Source organism: Lygodium microphyllum, chromosome 29, assembly GCF_053477565.2.
Source record: "Lygodium microphyllum isolate KBCC chromosome 29, Lygodium_microphyllum_v1.1.10, whole genome shotgun sequence".
Lineage (NCBI taxonomy): Eukaryota > Viridiplantae > Streptophyta > Polypodiopsida > Schizaeales > Lygodiaceae > Lygodium > Lygodium microphyllum.
The window spans coordinates 58,088,782-58,110,561 of NC_141163.1; positions in this window are offsets into that span (position 1 = coordinate 58,088,782).

Sequence of the window (21,780 nt, forward strand, 5' to 3'; positions counted from 1 at the left end):
GGTACAACTCTAAGTCTAATACAACAGTGAGAGCAAAAAGCACACATAGAGTGGTCATATTCACAATAGGTGAGAAGACCTCTTGGAAGTCAATCCCTTCCTTCTGTGCATATCCTTTGGCAACCAGTCTTGCCTTGTACTTGGGTTTCCCATAAACTATCTTTACTTTATATACCCATTTTTTTGGAAGATACTTCCTTTGGGCAATGACACAAGATCCCAAGTATCATTTACATATAGAGATTTAATCTCTTCCTACATAGCTAGCTCCCACTTATTGCTGAATTTACATGACTTGGCCTCTTTATATGTAAGAGGCTCACCCTCACTTGTAAGAATCACATAATGCAAGGAGGGGTTAAACCTATGTGGTTGCCTTCTTAACGTGTAGACCTAGGTACATGGTCAACATTTTCACGATTTGGGTCTACATCTGGAGGTATGTTGTTTTTAGCATTTATTGGCTGCTGTAAGCCATTTTCAGCATGTTGTTCATGTTGTACAACACCTTCATTTTCATTACCAGCACATGCAATTTCATAATCAGCAAGTCGTTCTTGCTCTATGGTGCAATGCCACGAGGCTCATTTTCTGAAGTAATAGGTGGCTGCAAACTTTGAAATTTGACCTTTTTCATATCTTCTTTTGGGGCTAAAGTACTTTACACAAATTTGCCTCATTAAACACAACATTACGACTGCGAATAAATTTCTCAGACTGAGGTAACCACACTCTGTAGCCAAATTCACACTCATCACCATAGCCCATGAAGATTCATTTGGTGGATTTTGGGTTAAGTTTGTTCCTCAGCTCATCTCAAACATGCACAAAAGCATCATAGCCAAATATGCGTAAATGGTCATATGAGGCCGATTTTCCAGGCCAACCTCCTCAGGGATGCCATTTTTTAAGGACCTGTTTGGGGAGCGATTGCAAATGTGAACTATGGTTTTGAGTGCCTCTCCCCAAAATTCATGAGGGAGATTAGCAGTGGTGGACAGCATGCACTGCACTCTTTCACATAAAGTCCTATTATATCTTTCAGCCACCCGATTTGAAGAAGGGTTGTAAGGGATTGTAAGCTCCCTCTTAATTCCATGCAAGTCACAAAAAGACTCGAATTCAGTAGATGTGAACTCACCCCCATTATCAATTCTCAAGCATTTTAGCTTTCTACTTGTTTGAGTGGTCACAAATACATGAAAAGTTTTAAGAACAACAAACACTTCACTTTTCTTTTTCAATAGGTATACCCAATTCTTTTTGAAACAATCATCAATAAAGGAGACAAAATATGCAGCACCACCCAACAATGTCACAGGCATACACATACTACATACATCAGAATGCACTAAGTCCAAGACATTGGAATTATAAGAGACATCGGAGTAAAAGGAAATTTTTATTTGCTTTCCAAACTGACACTCATTACAAAAGTCAAGCTTAGAGTCTTTTCCACCAACCCTCTTCAGAGAGATAGGACATCAAATCCTTTCTGGCTCATATGGCCTAATCTCTTATGCCTTAACTCCAAGTGACTGCAAAATTCAGCAACAACTGCAAGAAACTTGCCATTCAAGGATTTATAGTGCAAACAATACAAAGTGCCCTTCTTGGTTCCTTTTGCAATAAGCATGGAACCCTTTTTCACTTTCCACAAACCACCACCAAGTAGTGTAGTGTAGCCATGCAAGTCAAGCTGACCAACAGATAATAAATCTTTTTAATGTCAAGCATATATCTGACATCTTCAACACAAGCTCTTGACCATTATCTAAAGACAAGTGTATAGTGCCAATCCCATCAATGCTGCAAGCATGGTTTTTTCCAAGATATACCTTTCCATAACTGCCTGCATTGAACATAGCAAAACACTCCAAGCAAGGAGTTACATGGAAAGAGGCACCAGAGTCTACAATCCAAGTCTGTGTGACACCATCACACAACTGACAAAAGTTCATCAATCACATCAGCCTTGGTAATTTGCATATCCTAGATGTGACATACAAGGGCATCATAATCAACTGCACATAATACATCAACGTCTGTATCCGAAAGCTCCTCTATGACCACACTAGAGGCCACATTAGCCTTTTCCTTGCCTTTGGCTGCCTCAGATGCATCTGTCTTATCCTCATTCTTCTTCTTATCTCTTGCATTCTTATTTCTCTCTTGTTCCTTCTTGTAATACTTGAAATTAGGTTTGTTGTGGCCCTTCCGACCACAGTGATAGCAAGTAATGTCACTCTTTTCCTTTTCTTTGCTCTTGCTCCTATTTCTCTGTCTTGCATTTGCATTTTTCTTTTTAGCACTGCCTCTTACATTATAAGCTGAGTTGATGCCTTCTCCACTAGACACACGTCTAATTTCTTCATTCAAGATTGAACCCCTCACCCCATTATATGAGAGATTGGGGTTATTGGCTGAGAGAAACCACCAAGGTCTCCCAAGAATCAGGTAGCGTCATGATCAGAGAGATCACCCTCGACTTATCATCAAAGTCTAAATTTTCATCCTTGAGCTGATTTAAAATGCATGTAAATGCACTCAAGTGCTCACCTGTAGGCTTTCACTCATCTAGTTGCATATTCACCAACTTGCACATTAAATGCACCTGATTAATAGGTGTGGTGATCTCATAGGTAGTTTTCAACTTCTCCCATATTGCATAACCTGTATCTAAACCCTTAATGTATGTCAAGATGTCATTAGTGACACCGATATTAATGTAAGCCACATCCTTTTAGTTGACTCTGGCCCAATCTGCATTAGACATTAGTGCGAGTTTATCTTCTTGCAAAGCATCCTCACAATCCTTTAGGAACAATATGCCGTGTAACAATCTTTCCAAAGGTCAATCAAACCATTTGACTTCCATCAAAATCTTGATGTCTTTGAACTGGAAGAAGTTGCAGCCATTTTATCACGAATAGAAGAGTAAATGAACCAGCAAACACACTGCTGTTCTTCCTCAACTAGAAATAAATATATGCTGTTTTTGTACATGAACCAGCCACCACACTAGCAAAAAATGTAGAAATTTACCAAATTGTGCACAAACCCCCAAAATTTCAGGTCCAAAATTGCATAAATGTCAACCGATTTGACCCAATTGAGCAAAAAATTATCAATACATGAAAAGCCCCAATTTTCTAGGATCTAATGTCAAGAAATTTTAATTAAAAGAGAAAAATTCTGACAAATTTGGTAAAATCCCCAATTTTGATTGAGGTCACCATACAAAAAGTCTGCAAATTCTGATCTGAATGTCATTGCCAGACATGGAGAAGACCAAATTTGAGAAAAGTCCCAAATTATTCGGGCTTGAATTTACACAAATCTATCTGTATCTCTAATGGTGAACCCTGGGTAGAGAAAGGAATTTCAACAAAAGGATTTTGAAGAAAAGAAAAAATGAAATGACGGGTCCGTTGATCTGTCATGATTGACGGTGCCTATTCAGCCACATGGCTCCCATCGACTGCTGTGCCTGTCAGCTGCACATTGTGTAGTGTAGACCTCAGTCGGATGTAACAGTTTGAGGAGTGAGAGCAACGGCTAGAGAGTAGAGTAGATTATTGTCCACAGAAGGCCAAATTATGACCCATGGGACCTTTCCAGATATATCCCCCATGGTAAAAAAGGGTAGCTACGGTGAAAGAATGATCTATGAAACGTGGTTCTCTGGAAAGCATAACATGCGGGTGATGAGAGCCCCTAACTTCAATATAGGAGTAGTGGTCAGAAACTAGTGAAGTGGCCCTTGTAAAGGGATATCAAAGTCAACTTGTATGTGTGCATATTGTGGGCATGTCATAATCATGTGCTCCTCCGATTCTATTCTTTGGTAGTCCACACAGCTTGCATAACCTCCGCTCTCTTGCCTGTCCACTCCATGCATTTGTCTCGATCAATAAAGTATGTGAGCGAGTTCGAAGTTGTGCAATATTCCATCTAAATACTACTGAGAGTGGGTTGGCTATGTATGGCTGCGTATGTGTCTCCACTTGCATGTAGGATTCCCAACATGAAGGATAGATATGCATATTATAATAAGCAAGTTTGCCATTTGCTCCCTTGCTTTGATGTTGTGCTTGATACACTTGTAAGAGGTCTGATTGAAATGTATCCATGCATATATCTTCGGATGCCATATCTAGATATCTATCCACTCCCCACCCTTTAAACCATTTTCGCATATCCAACACCCATCTTGTTGAAAGAACTTTACTTTTCCACGTTTTCTATAGGTGTGTGCTAGCATTCCATGCCCATTTGGGGAGCCTACTGTCATCCATTTAACGTACTTGAGTGGCATATCTCAGTACTCGGATCATATCATGTACCACTAGGGGAGTTTTAAGGTCTCAAAAACGCCTTTAGGAGATAGAAAGAGAGTGCTCTAGACCAATAGGAGCAAAGCCTTTGTAACGAAACTTTTATTTTAAAAATGGTAAAATTTTATTTTACAAAAAGACACATATATAATAATATTATGAATTTGTATTATCAATATCTATTTTTAGCCTCTTATATTTGTGATTATGATATTCTTTGCATTAATAATATACAGTCTCGACCTCTTTTATTAACTGATATGTTTGAATTAATGATAATGATAGGTTTACTCTAAATTCAAATTAGTAAAAGCTTGGCACATATTTTTTTTCCTCCTTTCTTTTTTCCCCTTGTGGCAACCTAGCTCTCTCTCTCTCTCTCTCTCTCTCTCTCTCTCTCTTTGTCTCTACGCTATGGATACAGAAATTCAACCTTCAATAAGGCATCCGAGCTCCCAAATCACATCCATATGAGTGTTTAACTCATTCCAAAAAGATGGAAGATGGATTCCTACAATCATTAGCAAAGGCAGTTGGATCACCATGCAACATGCAAAACGTGGGAAAAGGCGAATGTTAATCCCAACACGAAGAAAGCAAAAGGAAAAAAAAGACGCAGGGCAAAGGCGGAAAAAATGTAGCTCGACTGAAGAAAAAAGAGGAGAAAAGGCCAAAAGCGCAAGGGCAACCTTAAAAGTCCAAGGCAACTGCAAAAGGGGAAAGGTGCATTTTAAAATACAAAGGCGCACCCTAAAATCTTGTAAAAGAGCGCCAAGCAGTGGAAAATCCGGAAAGCTAAAATAAAAGACAAAGACAAAGGGCAAGACAAGAGAAATGGAAGGCAAAGCCGCACAAGGAAAAGCGCAAGACAAAACTTATGTAAAAGAGCGCAAGCGCATCGCAGTTTAATTCAAGGAGCACCGGGCTCTCACCCATACAATTTGTAAATATAGATGGGCCGTGGAAAGGAAGCTAGGAAGATAGAAGGACAATGGGAAAAAGGGCCTAGGCCACGACCGGCCATGTAAAAAAGGGAAAAAGGGGATGACCACCCAAAAGGGATTTAGGGTTTTGTATATAAAGTTGAAAAGTGAATGAGAAGCTCATTCTTGTGTGTGGCAAAAAGTGGCTCTCTTCTTCTTCTTCTTCTTCTTCTTGTTCTTGCTTGCTTGAGCTTGTGCTTGAGAAAGGGAGTGTGAGAGTGTGAGGGAGTGAGTGTGTGAGGGTGAGGAACCGTGGGGTGGAGAAGCTCTCCATCTTCTCCTCTCTTCTTCTCTTCTCTTCTCTTCTCTTCTCTTGCTCGCGGTGATGGAGCTTGGAGCGTGGAGCTTGAGGATGGAGCTTGCTTGAAGCTTGCACTTGGATCGTGGAGCTATCGGAGTGCGCAAGAGAGGAGGTAACTCAAACGGCATGGAGGTAAGCTCACTACACTCGTAGATATGGATGGCGCGTCGGCTATGTGAGAGGTAGCCATTAGTGCTCGACTTGGAACGCTTGAAACAATAAGCGGTTTGTGGGTCTTGGCGGTTGAGCAAAAGCTCCCACATTTTGGTTCCGTTTTGCCGGGACCAATAGATTCAAGCCTTGAGCACTTGCGCACTTCGAATTGAGCATCGAAGTAGGGGTTTTCCCTGAACCGGTGCTTGAGATAGGTAGGAAGGGAGGGGGTTGAAGATGGTATTCGACCTCCTTGGCAAATAGTTTTTGTTTTTTAAAAAATTTATGTGTGAGATGGAGTAGTGTAGGTATTTACTATGTGATTTGGATGCATTAGAGTAGGAGAAAACAAAGAAAAACAAAGAAAATAAGCATTAGGGTTTACTGTTTCAAAACATGGCAAAAATAGGGCAAAAATCGTGCAAAAAAGGGTAAAAATCTTGCTTGTGATGCCTAAGGTCACCAAGTGAGTGATAGGGGGCATCAATACCATACCCGGGAAGGGGAATAAGGGCAAGAGTGGCAAGAAAGGCCACATTGTGTATTGCAGGGTTTCAGAGAGCAAGAGAGAAGATGAAAGCTTCGTGAGTGGATCCGCTTCAATCTTGTCACCCGAGAGATATTTTTCCAGCCCAGGTAATTCTACACCTTCCCCTACATGAGTAGGATGAATCTGGAGCTACTTGATTAGGGGGAAGGCTTCCAACGCTCGGCGCGGCAGATTTTGTGAGGTTCGACAAAAAACGTGTTGTGCTCGGCGTGTCCAAGTGATGGCAATTCTGTGCTGAGTCCCAGAATCAGCCCCCGAACTGCTCGGCCATTCGGCCCTCGGCCCACTTAGCCCTCCTGACCACTCGGACACCCATGCTCGGCCCGTCCGAGTCGAGCACTTGGACTACCTTGGAACTCGGCCTTGGCCCACTCGGCTCGTCTGACTCAGCCTCGGCCCACTCGGCCCTTGGACATCCGGGTTCGGACTGGCCGAATTTGGCATTCAGACAGCTACATACGGCCCCTTCTACTCGGCTCTCGGACGGGCCGAATTGGGCACTCGGACCCTGCAATTTGGACCAGTTGGGCCGAGTGTAGATTTTCACCAAATTTTCAGAAACTTGACCTGACCCGGCTAGAACTCAGCGGCGCGAACTGTTGAAAGCCCTTAGGATGCTTAGAACTTGATTCTGGCACATGGAATATGCAAAATTGTAGGGCGCAGCCGCTTAGTAGCTAGAAGTAGGCAGTTGCGAGATCAGGGACTTAGACGCAAATTGCTGAGTGGAAAGGCTTGAGTGGACCCAAAAACAAATGAGGCAACAAATTAGAAAAACTCTGAACCCCGAAATCGACCCCACAGGCTACATAGAGTGAAAGGCACATCACAGATCCATCACTGGGCTGAAACTTAGAGCAAGTAGTTCAATATTTGGCTGAACGATCCTCCAAACTGTGCATGGTGTTTACCGTAACGGCCCTGCCGGCCGGGGAGGGGACTGTCCCTCGGACCCCCGCAGAGGGGGCTCTGCCCCCTCCGCGCCTCCCCCAAGTAGGTTGGAGAGAAAGCGTGTGCCGTGACAGGTCCTCCAAATTAGACCCTAGTGTGGTAATGGCTCTACACGAACACGGATTCTCATTGACAAAAGAGCAACCAAAGGCCCATACCCGAACCGAGAGAAACAGAGACCCTAGAGCCTCAATGGGCCAATCTAGCCAACAAGGGCAAATAGGCCACATTGCAAAAACACATACGTGTTGCATTCGGACTGCATCTAGTCAGAGCGAAAAGCAATAACCTGAAGCTACAATAGCGAGAATGACTAGATATGACAGTCCTAACAATAGATGCGCCTTGAATAGCACTGCACTGATGAGCGACATCAGTGGAGAATCCACATCTGGTCGTGCAGTTGGGAACTCGAGGGCATTTGTCAGAAGGCTTAAATTTACAAGCCAGGACCCGGAAGATGAAGACATAGTACCACCTGCTTAGCTTATCTTAGGGTCAAACTCACCACAAAGAGAGAGCATACTATCGATGCTCTGATTGATGAAGGAGCCGATTTTAATGTCTTGACCTATGAAGCATGGACCCTACTAGGCCAACCAGAGCTGACACCGACTAGTGCAACTCTTGGCCCTTATGGGGAACCTCCACAAGCACTCATGGGGAAGTGCAATGTCCTTGCGACAATTGAACTGAGAGCTTGCCTATCCTATTTCATGTTCCTCCAAGTGGTGCTAAATATGGTAAGGAAACCCTCCTAGGAAGGCCCTTCAAAAGGGCAATGAAGTGTGAAGCTGACTATGTAGCACAGAGGATACACCTGACACTACCGGGGGTGAGGATAGTCACAACCTTTAGCAAGGGTGACCTCATCAAACCTCGAGGGAAAGGCAAGGAAGGTGCTGACATAACAGTCAAGCCCACTAACGAGAGCAAGGACTTGTTGGAAGATTTGATACAAGCGCAGGTTGAACAATGAGAACCAGTGAGTGAGGCCATGCTCAAACCAAGAAGGTCAAGAGACAATGCCAAGGACTGGATTGGGACTTACAAATACCGTAGAAGACCCCAGAGGAAGCCCAAACCTTATAGGTGAAGGCATCGGTGGAGGGCCAGCACAATGCTGCGATGGATATCCAAAGCGTTGCTACGTGCCCAAGGGTATTACATAGGTAACCGATGGATCTGGGTACCAAAATACCCGGCTAAACCATCTCCATCAGCTGAAGGCAAGATTATATCAAAAGTAGCGAAGCACAGGAGGAAATCTAAGAGAAACTCGAGGTCTCGAGGTCTCGAGGCAAGGAACCAGACATGAGTGTTCGAAAGAAAGAGCCTCAGCCTAGCATGCTTAATAAGCAAATGTCATATGTGGCCATTGAGCATGCACAAAGGCCATTGGTGCCCAAAGAGCCTTTGACCTCCCAAGAGGATAATGAGTGCCACAGGCACAACATCGCTCATGATAAGGCTAATTGCTCAACAAAGCTAATGACGGAATCCTCTAATAATCATGAGCAAACCATTCAGCTGGCGCCAGGTCCGCCTAAGAGCCATAGATCTCCCATGACCTCTTTGCCCAAACGGACCTAGGAATCACAACAACAGTCGAAAATGGCGGTTGCTAACTCCCAATCTCTGTCTCCATCAAAGCTTCCAAACATCCAAGAGGGGAAACATGACACTAGCCGTAGCCCTCGGCCCAAGAATATGCCCGTGCAACCCAATGTGACTAGATCAACTCATGATCGATCTACACATGCGAATGCTCAAAGGGAAACAAAAGACACGAGCACTTTTGATCGCCCTAGGGACTCGACATTGCGATCCACCAAGAGTAACCAGCCCACTGGACTAGACGCTACTACTTCCAATCAGGGGTCATAGTAGTCACAACCCTTGGCCATGACTACTCCCCTTGCAGAACACATCCTTAGCAATTCACCTGAGGAGGAGGTGCCGCAACCAGTATCCTTTACAACTCTAGCCCTTCCAAAGCACCTAAAGCCTAGGCTTGAGGAGAAACCTCTCAAAGATGTGGCCAAGGAGATGGCGCATCGAACCACTCAACATAGCAAGGCTATTCGGCAAGCCACTACTGTGTCCCATGAGAACACATTAGAGAAAGGAAATGCTAAGGCCCAACCAAGCACATCAACTGTTGACCTAGTCCAAGGTCCTGAGTCATTGAGAGATGCGCCTTCACTGACCAAGAAAAAGAGGAGAAAACGACAAAAATAACAACAGTTGCAGGTGGTTGGGGACCTTAAGAACATTGAGATGAAGAGCACTGGAGAGCTGATGAATAAAGCATCGAGTCCATCCACCAATGAACCCATTGATGCCTCTCCTAATAGCGGTGAAACCTCATACACATCTGTGTGCTCTGAAATATCAAAGCAGCCATTACCATCAATGGCTGCTTGCAACACTCAATCCACCGACAATAGAACTTGCATTGACCAGTCAAGAGTGGATATAACGCTGTCTCACAACAGGGTGACAAACCTATACCATTCACATCCAAGGGAAACCACGATGCAATAACGAAGCCTCAGGAGAAACATGGAAACCCCAAGAGTGTCAGTCATCCTAGCGTTGATCGATCCTGCTCATTTAGACTTGAGCCTCCAGCTACGCTAAAGCCCAGGCAAACTCCTACAACCTTGCATGAGATGGCAACTGAGCAAGCCCTCGTTGAACATAGAAGTGTCACCAAATGCTTAACTGAGTTGGAGGCCAAGATCAAGGTGTTCGCACTTGTCTATGTCTTGGCAGACATGCGCGCATTCCCTAAAGAGTAGCTCGGAGAATACTTGCCATTTCCCTTATCTTGGGAAGAGCAAGAACATCTTGAGGAACACTATAGCAGGCTCCTGCATGAATGCATGCTACTTATCTCTGGTGAGGAAGCCGATGAACTGCGCTTAACTGTCACGTTTAATGATGCGCTCTGCCAACCAAATCTCTTAGAGATAGAGCAACTAAAGTGACTGTCAGAGGGACGAAGTCAATTTGAACAGTGTTGGTGTGAAAACCACGTTGTAATGGACGAACTAGGAGCTCAGATCATGACAGTTTCTAAGGAGCGATTGGCCAAATGGCGGTCTCAAACAGACCCCACCTATGTGGCACCAACCTCCCTTCGAGTGTGCTGACTGCCATTCAGGGTACGGACTTGGCTGAACCTAGCCAAGAAAACTCTCTGTTTGATAATGTTCTCACTGAGGAGGAGTTACATGTTGCCAGTAGACTCGGGCAAGGTTCCATGCTACTCGATGTGGCAAAATATCTATCGGTATTGAGTAAGCTGTCACGAATACTAGATGCGTGTGCCACGCTTCAGTACAATCCCGAGTTCTACAATTGGTTTCTATCCTCGTGAAGTGACAAGGATTCGTAAATATGTATATATATAAACCATGATTTTTTGTGTCACCCTGTATAGACACTATCAACACACACAAGCAATAAATAGTCAAGTGCAGACAGAAGAGTTGGGGCCAACAGGCTAGACTCGTCTGGTTCCCCTCTCACATGGCCATTTCCACCTCCGGGCGAAGGACACGCACCTCGCATTGACACCATGGAAAGCCTTGACCAACAGCGCTGATGACGTAAGAAGGGTGCAGTCCCTCTCTATACACCTTCCCCTTTCCAGCCGATCCTTCCGAGGATGAGCCCTGCCCAAACACATGACCACCAACCAACGTAACTCGGCGTGAGCCAAGATCTGCTAATGGCGGGCGGCTAAGTCAACATCATCACAAGGGCCATTCCGCTACAATGAGCACAACACGTTCCACCCCTTCTCTTCTAGTCATATGCGTTTGATAACCCACACTGAAATCCCTTCCATGTGAACGATCTTATTCCGTATCAAGGCCTAATCCTTGGGTTGCATCTTGTAGGTCCCCCACAAGGAGAACATGGAGAACCATGGGTAGCTCGCTTGTAGAGACGGTCTTTGCAGACGATGGGAACATGCAGCATGCGCCCCTCCGCCAGTGCGCTATGTGCCCACCCTCAAAAGGTATGCGAAGAAACGGGGCCCTAAGAGACACCGCCCCAGACGAATGCCAAAAAATCCTCAGACCAGGAAAGCCGAAGCTCAACGAAGCACGCAAGAAGTGGCAACACCAGTTGCACAAACCCCCAATGTATGCTCAAGCACTAGATGCTCAAGGGCAGAAAAGGCGGCCCGGGATAGGGAAGAGTTCAATGAATTATTTAAAGGCATTTTGGAAACGATGGCAGCCCGAGACTACACCATTCATGTCCCGGCCGACATGTGCCCTGTCCGACCTCATGGGAGTCCCGCTCCAGCACCACTCCAGTTGCCTAACCAATCGGACTAGCCCCGCCTAGTACAAATCGACTAAACCCCTATGATGTACAAGTAGCTTGACAAGTTATCAGGACATAACTTTTCGTCTTTTGATGGGTAAAAGGGCAACTCCCCACTTGTACTACTTCTTCTACCTGTCGCTAATGTATGCCATGCCTTTGACAAGCAATCTCATGGGCATTGCAATTAACATCATAGCATTTCGAAAAGTCATGTCTTAACATAACTGCATCTGTTGAATTACTTAATGAAATCAAGCATGTGCTCTCACGACATGACAAGTGGATGTAGGGTAACACAGGTCTTCGTGCAAACGTGTTCAACGCCTGGGTCACCGCAAAACCACGACCGTGCATGAACCGCAACAGAGCCACGCTATTGAACGCAAACAATCACCCTTGCGAGTGTCCACATCACACGAACCAATGCATAGTCATGGGCTACACTCTCTTCTTGGGCCAAGCTCTACACTCACGACGGGTGTCGCTGCAATCGTACCGATATCGCAACGACGGCTCCCCTAACAACGAGGCTAGGGCAAAATCATCATGGTCATAGCCATTTCTTGAGCCTTCGAGGCTTGACATGTCCCAACCTATTGAAAGGCTCATAGCCTCCGCATATTGCAATGGTTGTATTGTGGTTTAAAAGAAAAAAATGCTAGCTTCGTCCCTAGTCCCCTAGCCCCCTAGCATCACCCACAATAGTTCAGGGCACATCAAGGGCAGGAGAGCCCTAGGGAGCTTGTCTCACCTGTGGTTAGACCTGTCACCCTGAACCATTCACACAATTCCCTCTCACACTCCGCCTTAAAACCATGGCAATAAATTGGGGCACACACTGCACGAATGGCCATGCACAGTACCCCGTTCTCATCGCATCGGCCCCATGCCTACCACCTCAGGATAGTACACTATCCCTAGGTTCTATCCTGCTACGTCGTGCAATCACAACGCCCAGGATGTTGCACCCACCTTCACGTGTACTTCTTTCTGTCAAAAACCACTTTGCTTCATCCATACGACGTTATGAGAAACCAGGCCGCAGTCTTCTACCTATGTAATATCTAAGTATGCACGAGCACTCATATACTATCTGCACCAACGTCTATACACAGTTTGGGTTCTCAAGTGCAGGACAATACTCCAGGCTTGCTTAAGAGTTTGACCTGTCTCCCAAACTAATCAAAATATGTCTTCTGCATGCTAAGAAGACTAGCACTACCCCTTAGGGAGAGACCACCTGGGAGGTTTTCCAATTGTAGGTATTAACGACCCAAATGAACGCGCCGTCAGCTCTACATCAACACTCCACTCTGACCTCTTGTCCTTTACTTCATCATGCAAACCACCAGAGAATCCTCACGAGCAAAATCCACCATGAGCATCCCACGAACACCAACCCTCGTGCCAGCTTATGAGTGGCCATTCCCAACAAAGCGTAGCCCTATCGCCACCTACAACAATCATATCACCCGCCACTCGAAACAGCACAGTGCCACCAATGACCTTCATCTGCACTAGCATTCGAACTCCCCCAAGGCAAGCCACCACAGTCCCTTCCACCCACATCTCCGGTGCAAACTCCGCATGCTACCTTCGACGAAGAGTGCCATGGGACTGGCACTCGTCTAGGAGGGGGGTAATGTTAACCCCAACACGAAGAAAGCAAAAGGAAAAAAAAAAGACGCAGGGCAAAGGAGAAAAAAAGGTAGCTCGACTGAAGAAAAAAGAGGAGAAAAGGCCAAAAGTGCAAGGGCAACCTTAAAAGTCCAAGGCAACTACAAAAGGGGAAAGGTGCATTTTAAAATACAAAGGCGCACCCTAAAATCTTGTAAAAGAGTGCCAGGCGGTGGAAAATCCAAAAAGATAAAATAAAAGACAAAGACAAAGGCCAAGACAAGAGAAATGGAAGGCAAAGGCACACAAGGAAAAGCGCATCGCGGTTTAATTCAAGGAGTGCCGGGCTCTCACCCGTGCAATTTTTAAATATAGATGGGCGGTGGAAAGGAAGCTAGGAAGATAGAAGGACAATGGGAAAAATGGTCGCCATGTAAAAAAGGGGGAAAGGAGATGACCGCCCAAAAGGGATTTAGGGTTTTGTATATAAAGTTGAAAAGTGAATGAGAAGCTCATTCTTGTGTGTGGCAAAAGTGGCTCTCTTCTTCTTCTTCTTGTTCTTTCTTGCTTGAGCTTGTGCTTGAGAGAGGGAGTGTGAGAGTGTGAGGGAGTGAGTGTGTGAGGGTGAGGGACCGTGGGGTGGAGAAGTTCTCCATCTTCTCCTCTCTTCTTCTCTTCTCTTCTCTTCTCTTCTCTTCTCTTCTCTTCTCTTCTCTTCTCTTCTCTTCTCTTGCTCGCGGTGATGGAGCTTGGAGCGTGGAGCTTGAGGATGGAGCTTGCTTGAAGCTTGCACTTGGATCGTGGAGCTACCGGAGTGCGCGGGAGAGGAGGTAACTCGAACGACATGGAGGTAAACTCACTACACTCGTAGATATGGATGGTGCGTCGGCTATGTGAGAGGTAGCCATTAGTGCTCGGCTTGGAACGCTTGAAACAATAAGCGGTCTGTGGGTCTTGGCGGTTGAGCGAAAGCTCCCACAGCGAAGATATGAGAGCTCGTTCATCTCTGTTGGAAGGGTAGAATTTGAGATTTGAAGCTTGGAGTAAATAATAATAGCATAAAAGAGGTTGTGGTGCAACATGTGTTTATGCATAGAGAGCTATATTTGGAACCTAGAAGGTCAAATCTTCCAATACATAAACCAAATTGTAAGGATTTAATTCTTAAAGTCTTTCTTTTCTTGAACTTGGTTTAAGGTTTTCCATTATAACATTTGTTCATTTGTCTTGTAGATATCTATCCCTCTAATCTTGAGAAATGGCAACCGATCGAGTCTATTGTTGATGTGATTGATGTGATGCATGGCTTGATTGGAGAAGAGATGTACAAAGGTAGAAAGAAAACAAAGCATGCAGAGAATGGAATATTCTTCTATGATCATTCTTATATTGTCCCCATGCAGCGTAGCCAATGGGGATCAATATCTCCCCTTCCTTTGCCATATTTTTTAAGCTTTGAGTGGCCTTTGCCAAGTCCAACTACTAGTGAGGGCTATAGATGTAAAATATTTTATGAGATACAGAGAGCATTAAAACCTAGTATCTCAAGTAGGCTAATCAAAGTTACTTTGTTCATTCCTATTAATATATTTGTTGACTTCTTTTCTAATGCTGAGATAAGAAAATCAAAGGCTATGCTTTTAGTGAAGAGACTAACATATGATCATGTTATACAATTTGTTGATGAGGGATGGGACACTAGGACAGAAGGAAAATTTATATGTAAGATAGATCAAGACTCTATAACTTGTAAATATATGACTGATACTCAAAATTTCATCCTCAGCTTTTATTATAGTAGATGGCATTATGTTGGCGGTAGTCTAGTCGCTTTAGACCAAAATCTTGATAATTTTAGCAAAGATCCTATAGTGGATCTTGATGTTTGGTACAATGAGGACATTATTGCAATCCTAAAGGTTAGATCATCATGTACGCTACATCAAGTAAGGATGGATTTACAGAATGAAGATATTGAACTACCATACTCATTTGTGTTCCAACTTAATAACAAACGAGTAAGTTTTTATTTCATATTATATTCATTTAGGTGTATATTTGATTTCACTTCCTGATCAATAAACATTTGTAACAATTTTTTTTTACAAGATATCAATGAGAAGAGAGAAGAATATACCATGCAAGGATATTGAGGAAAGATCTCTTTACTATCAATATAAAATACGTGTACAAATTTTTGTTAGCCATCTCCATGACTTATACAGAAGGGCTTATAATCTGAGGCAAAGCTACTTTCTTTGAGAAGAAACATCCTTTCTAGAAGTCCTTTTGCCTATCTTTGATCCTTTGGTTGTTGAAGGCATAGCTTCACCTACTGTAGCTACATGCACCTCCTCTCCTTCAATGTCCAAGCCCCCACTTCTTGTCAGTTGTATACAATTGGTCATTATGTACTTCAAGAGCTTTGCTCTTATATACCAAACATGCTCACTTGTATAGCAATCTCTTGTAAATTGTCATACACTTGTAAGAAAATATTTTTAGTTCATTGTTATTTTTTACAATGGACTATTTTGCAATAAAAATATCTTAAAGCTATGTTTCACATTATCTCTATAAGTTTATCATCATTGAGATAAATAAATTGAACCAATCTTCTGGCATTTACAATTACTCTCCAGCCACAAGAGTAATTATCATCCTGATGAGGACACTACAATCAACAAGAGTAACTTGTTTATGGTAGTTTTTAGAATAAATTTTCTCAGTATGTTCCAACCATATTAATCAAGAACTTACATCAACTTGTATATATTGCATTGTTTCAAGTAAGTTAGAAGGCATGGGAGGCCTTTTCTCTAGTACTTCAATCAATATTTTGCAAACTCTGTACCAAAAAGGCAATAAAATTTAGAGTTATTACAAAATAAAGATCAAAATATTTAGATTACCTACAACAAAAAGATCAAAATATCAAGGAAACCCTAGATTATATAACTTACAACTTGGCATTTCCATGGCTTCCTTTTATAGAATTGATGAGGAAACATTGCCTCTCCACATAGTCTATTCCAATTAGGCTCCAATGAGAATAGAAAATAAAAATATTTCAATAATCTAGCAAAACAAGATCTCGTAAAATCTAAAAAAAATATCAATTTACTTACTTTTCATTGTATGGAATTAGAAGAAGCTCTAAAGATTCAAAGTTAATTGAATTGAACCAGTGGTCAAAAGCACTTGCATCAAGGTCACTCCTCATATAGTATGAGATGGATGGATCAAGAACCTCAATCTTTTGTTGTATAATATCGAAGGGGAGCTCATGCATTACACACCTAGCAAAGGAATGGAGATAGTAAGCATCAACATGAAAGTCTATTGCTAGAAAATATGGTGAGCTTAAACAAATTTTGGTAAACTATACCTCATCCCAACAAGAAGAACCGAGTCATTTACTTCTCTCACTTTATTCCGGAGAATTTGAACACAATCAGAGTCCAAAAATACCATATTAGATCTCTTATTAATATCAGCAGGTAAAAAGCAAGAAACATTGAAGCACCCCTTAGGGTCAGCCTTTTCAAGAAGGGTAGATAACTCCTCTTCAAAAGATGGGAGTTTTTTTGCTTCCTTTTCTTCTTCCTTTTTTCTTTTAAACTCCCTCCATTTATCTCCCTGATTTACTGTGGCCTTTTCCTCTTTCTCGTGCTTTGTCTTGTGTCCTTTTCATGCGCAACATCTTCAACCTTCAAACCAATATCATTTTTCTTCTTTCTATATGGAGGCATACTTAAAATATTGAAAGCCTAAACTTTAGAAAGAGGGTCTGGCTAAAGGACCTTTGAAAATGTGTATCTCAATCTTCTGAGAATAATCATGTCTTTATCCATAAGAGTAAGCCTATGTGCATGAGCCGCACAGATATAAGAATCTTGGAAAACCTCAATCAAAAAATCCATTGTAGCCTCTTGAATACAGTTGAGACCTGCCCTAGTCCATCTAAAACTCTATAGACTATGCTTATCACAGATTTCTTTGACAAGCATCTGAAAAGATAACTTTGGAATTGCATTATTCAGAGCCTTCATTGCACTTCTAATCTCCTTAAGGCACCTCACATGCTGTGAGAACCTTCTTCTTGGCTTTGATTCCCTTGAAAGTTTGGAAGGCTTGGAGGACTGATGTATCTTTGAAGCAAGACCTCTAGGAACAACTTTCTTCTTCCTTGCAGTGGACTTAGCTCTAGCCATATGAAACCTTTTTTTAAAAAAAACTAACAAATTAGGAAAGATCTCCTTATCTCTCATATCAATATATCTACAATCACGAGAAGCAGCAGGCAAACATTAATCACAAATTCGAAATCCAATTTCAATAAAAAAGTACCTAAGACGTATGAAACACGAGTAGGCCTTGAAGACCAGGGAACTCAACACCGTATCGTGTTTCATATGACACAAGGGGGATAACGCAGGCCCAATTTGGATGAAAAGCGATATGGCCTTACTAAAAAAAAAGAACATAACACCATTTGTGTTTCATCCATCATAGAACAAACATGGCAGGCCTAGCCATATTCAACTCATCTATTCTACGAGGTATCTTTACCTTTAACCTTCTACAAGAATCAATTTAGCTTTCAGACTACTTTTTGGGCAAAATTATTTATGTAAACATCTTTATCCTTCTTGATTGATATTTTTTTAAATTTCGACTTTGTAGTACATGTTTTTCCAATAGACATACATGCATTTGAAAGATTAAAAGATATTCTTTCATTCCAACTTAGTTATTTACTTGAAGCTTGAAGTTCTATAGCTTATGCAACTTAAAAGAGTTCAAAGTTCTATAACCTGCATGAAGTTAAACGCATGAAATGCGAGGATGGCTTTAATGGAGACAAGAGAAACCTATCACCCACGTTACAATAGAAACTTGCAGGTCTTAGTCGTATGAAACACAAGGAGGCCTCATGTGGACAAGAGAAACCTAGCACCCATCACGTTTCATATGTTTCGCATTTTCGAGGATGATTTAGTAGGAGTGTTCAAGTGATTCATAACTTACTCATATTTTAGAAAAAAACTTACATTCTTGAGTGTTGAATGCGTATGCTATCGATGAAACCTTCTTTAGTACCCTTGCGTAAAAGAACAATTTTGTATTGTAAATTAGCATTGTGTTGGTGTGGTTGAGCATAGAGAGGGTTTTGTCTTTGAAAAAACTCTTTTGCGATTCAAAATCGGGTTTATAACGATGTTGGTCTACACGTGTGGCAGCTGTAATGTGTAGTTAATTTCACACATGTGACTGAAGATTGTTTTGTTTGGAAAGTTGTGCCACGTGTCACTTACTTTTTCGGTATGATAGCGCTTTTATGACCTCTGATTTTCAAGTTTTTTTCTTTTTTATTTTCATTTTAATACATGTCCTCCAAATTAGTGCAGCTTACTTTTTGATCAAGCATGCAGTGACCGTTGGCATATATATATGAACACTCAGATTCGGGTTTTCGTTACTATTTTTTTCCACGTATCTTATCTTGTCTTCTACTAGCTTTTTATCTTGTAAGCATCACAAGCCAAACCAAGCATATGCTTACAAGAAACCATTTATTCTCAGGAGCAAGGCCTACAAATATCATGTATCACACTTTTCTTAATATTATTCTTTGCAATCTTGAATATCAAGGCATTGAAGATGTTAGTTGGTTTAAAAGGGGAAAGATACATCAGGGGCTTAGAAATTTTGTAATGGTTTTACTTTGTTTTTCTAGCAATATTGGTATGGTAAACATGCAAAATGATGGGGTTTTGATGTTCTTGACGCATTGTTTTGTTCAAAAAAATTTTATGTATAAAACACGAATTCGTCAAGTTTTTTTTATAAGTGACATGTGAAATACGATTTTGTGAACTGTGAGGCGGTCTGAATCATTGTTTTCGTGTTTCATAAGTCGGAAATGTTAAACAAAGTTTGATCAATGAGACTTGGAATTTCATGATTTCTTTGCTGCATAAAGTCTTAATTCATTTCTTTCATCTTGTATTTCCTAAATGTGGATTTATATAGTATGACCCTTATTTTTGTTTTTTGGATTTCCTTTTGTGAGTAATTAGGATGATTAAAAGGAAGTTTTCTTTAGAGGGAATGGAGGAGGAGGATCTAGAGGTCACCTGTGATGAAAAGGTATTTGATTTTTTTCATGCGACTAGAAATTTATCTAGATTTGTTTACATCAGAGATATGCTCAATGTTTCCTTTGATTTGCAAGAGCTTTTGAAGGATCTTGAAGATAAACTGAAGGATTTTAAGGTGTTTTATCATACACATGTGGAAGGCCTAGAGATTGAGGGATTTGTCCATTATAACGATATAATGGAAGCTTATAATGCTGCTGGAACAACTTTGCAAACAAGGTTTAGCCTTATTGATGAAGAATTCAAGAAGTGGAAAGTAAATTGCCATTTTCATCAGAATCAGCAACAATGTCTTCTTGCACAGAAGGATGTTGGATTTCTTATATATCTTCAATATATGGATAGTTGTTCTTTAGATACAATACAAGAGAAGAAGATGGAGGATATTGCATGCAAAAACAAAGAAGTTGAAGAGAAGAGTGAAATTTTTCAGGAGGATATTGAGAACCAATTAGTGCATGGATTTGGTGTTGCTTTGTTTAAAAGTGAGAATATTACAAAAGTGGAAGAAAAGGAGATAGAGTTGAGTGTAGAGATTGAAACAGGTCCTCTTGAATGTGTCGATAGCCTTCTAACTTTTGCAGTAACTCATTGTTATGTTTTGATAAAAGACGGTTCTCCAATTTGAGGACATCCTATTTTGCAACCAAGTTAAGTGTATAGCCTAGAAACCCATTATAACCATCACCAATGAACCTCAACAATGACGATCTATTATAGAAAGGCAGAGTGCTATTTTTGCTAGGATCTTTGGGATATAGCCTACCATAACCAAAGATCAAGATTCTTCTTTTCTTCAAACCTGAGTATATGTTTCGTAGACTCTATAACAGTAATGGGTTTTGTTCTTTTCTTTATTGGTTCATACTCACTATTCAACTCAATATGAAGATGATAGAGAGGCCTTTTATTAGAGCTACAGAGATCATTGGATGACTAACCCATAGCTAAGGATATGATTAGAAGATTGGATTGAAAAAGTATGCGAATTAGAAACAAGAAGGAAAACGAAGAAGAAACTAGTAAGGATGGAAAAGAAAGAAGAGAGTGAGAATGGAGGGAAGTAAGCAAACATTGAACAAAATTCAAATTGAATATTAGCTTTCACTTTAATTAGGATGAGTAAGATCTTGATTATGAAAATCTTTGTCACCTTCATGGTAGCCTAGATTTCTAGGTTTGATGTGATCGGGAGAATATCACGACAATGACTTATTAACAATTTTTTATATATTTACTTATCAAAATATAAAAGTTTCTAAACATGAAAAAATGATTTTATTTCCTAAATATTTTCTCTCTCTAAGATCGATGACATGGCATTTTTGAGACCTCAAAACTCCGCTAATGCTTAATTGGCCGACTGTCGGTTTCCAAAAGCATAAGTACATATGGTGTGGTGTTTGTAATGCCCAAATGTCTACGAATAAAAGCTTTTTGTAGCTTCTCAATGTCATTCCATGCAAATGAGGAGATGCTTCCCCTCCACACTTCTACTCCATATAATGTCGTCTGTAGAACATATGCATAAAAAATCATACAACACATTTTCCAACATTTAGTATCTGTATGGTTGCAGTCATTTTCAAAGTGATAGTACTGGCTTTTCTCTACCACTAATCACCGCTCCACACTTGTATGCCATCTGTGGTTTGCAGGTATCTCAATCCCCAAGTATTTGAAAGTAGATACTACCTCTATAGACTATCCCGCATAATGTACTTTTGGTGGGGTCTTTGATTGCTTGGTTGTTAGAAGACAGGCATAGAAACCCACTGTAAGTAAGGGAATATAAGGGCAGATGAGTGTGAATAGCCCTAGAGGCAGGGAAAACCCTAACCCTAGCTTGGCAAAGGCTATATAAATAGCCTATGGGTCACTATCAAGAGTGAGAGAGTGTACCCAAGTTGTACTCTAAGCAACTTAGTACGCAAGATTTCATTCTTGTACTTTGAGCTCTCTTCTTCCTCTTGTGCACACATTCCAATGCTACAAACTTTGATTCTCAACATGGTATCAGAGCCATCTCTGATCTCCTCAGCTTCCCTTAGCATCAGCTATCACTAAGTGCACATGAGCTATCATTTCCTTCATCTTATCCTTCTTTCCTCCATAGCTGCCTGCAACCTACCTCCATTGGAGGACTTGGGGAGGACAAAGGAGGCCATATCAGCCTGTGCTTTCTTCTAGAGATCTCTTTCCCACATCAGGGCACAGCTCCTCATCAGGTCTACCCCCGACATTGTCCACGTGTGAGGCCAGCATTGCGAAAATCCTAGAAACGGCGCAATTTTTGACAGCGCAGAATTCGGGCTGCTGTACACGCAGCAAGCGGCGCAATCTGTGCAGCTATCTTGGGGCTTTGATAGCCTCC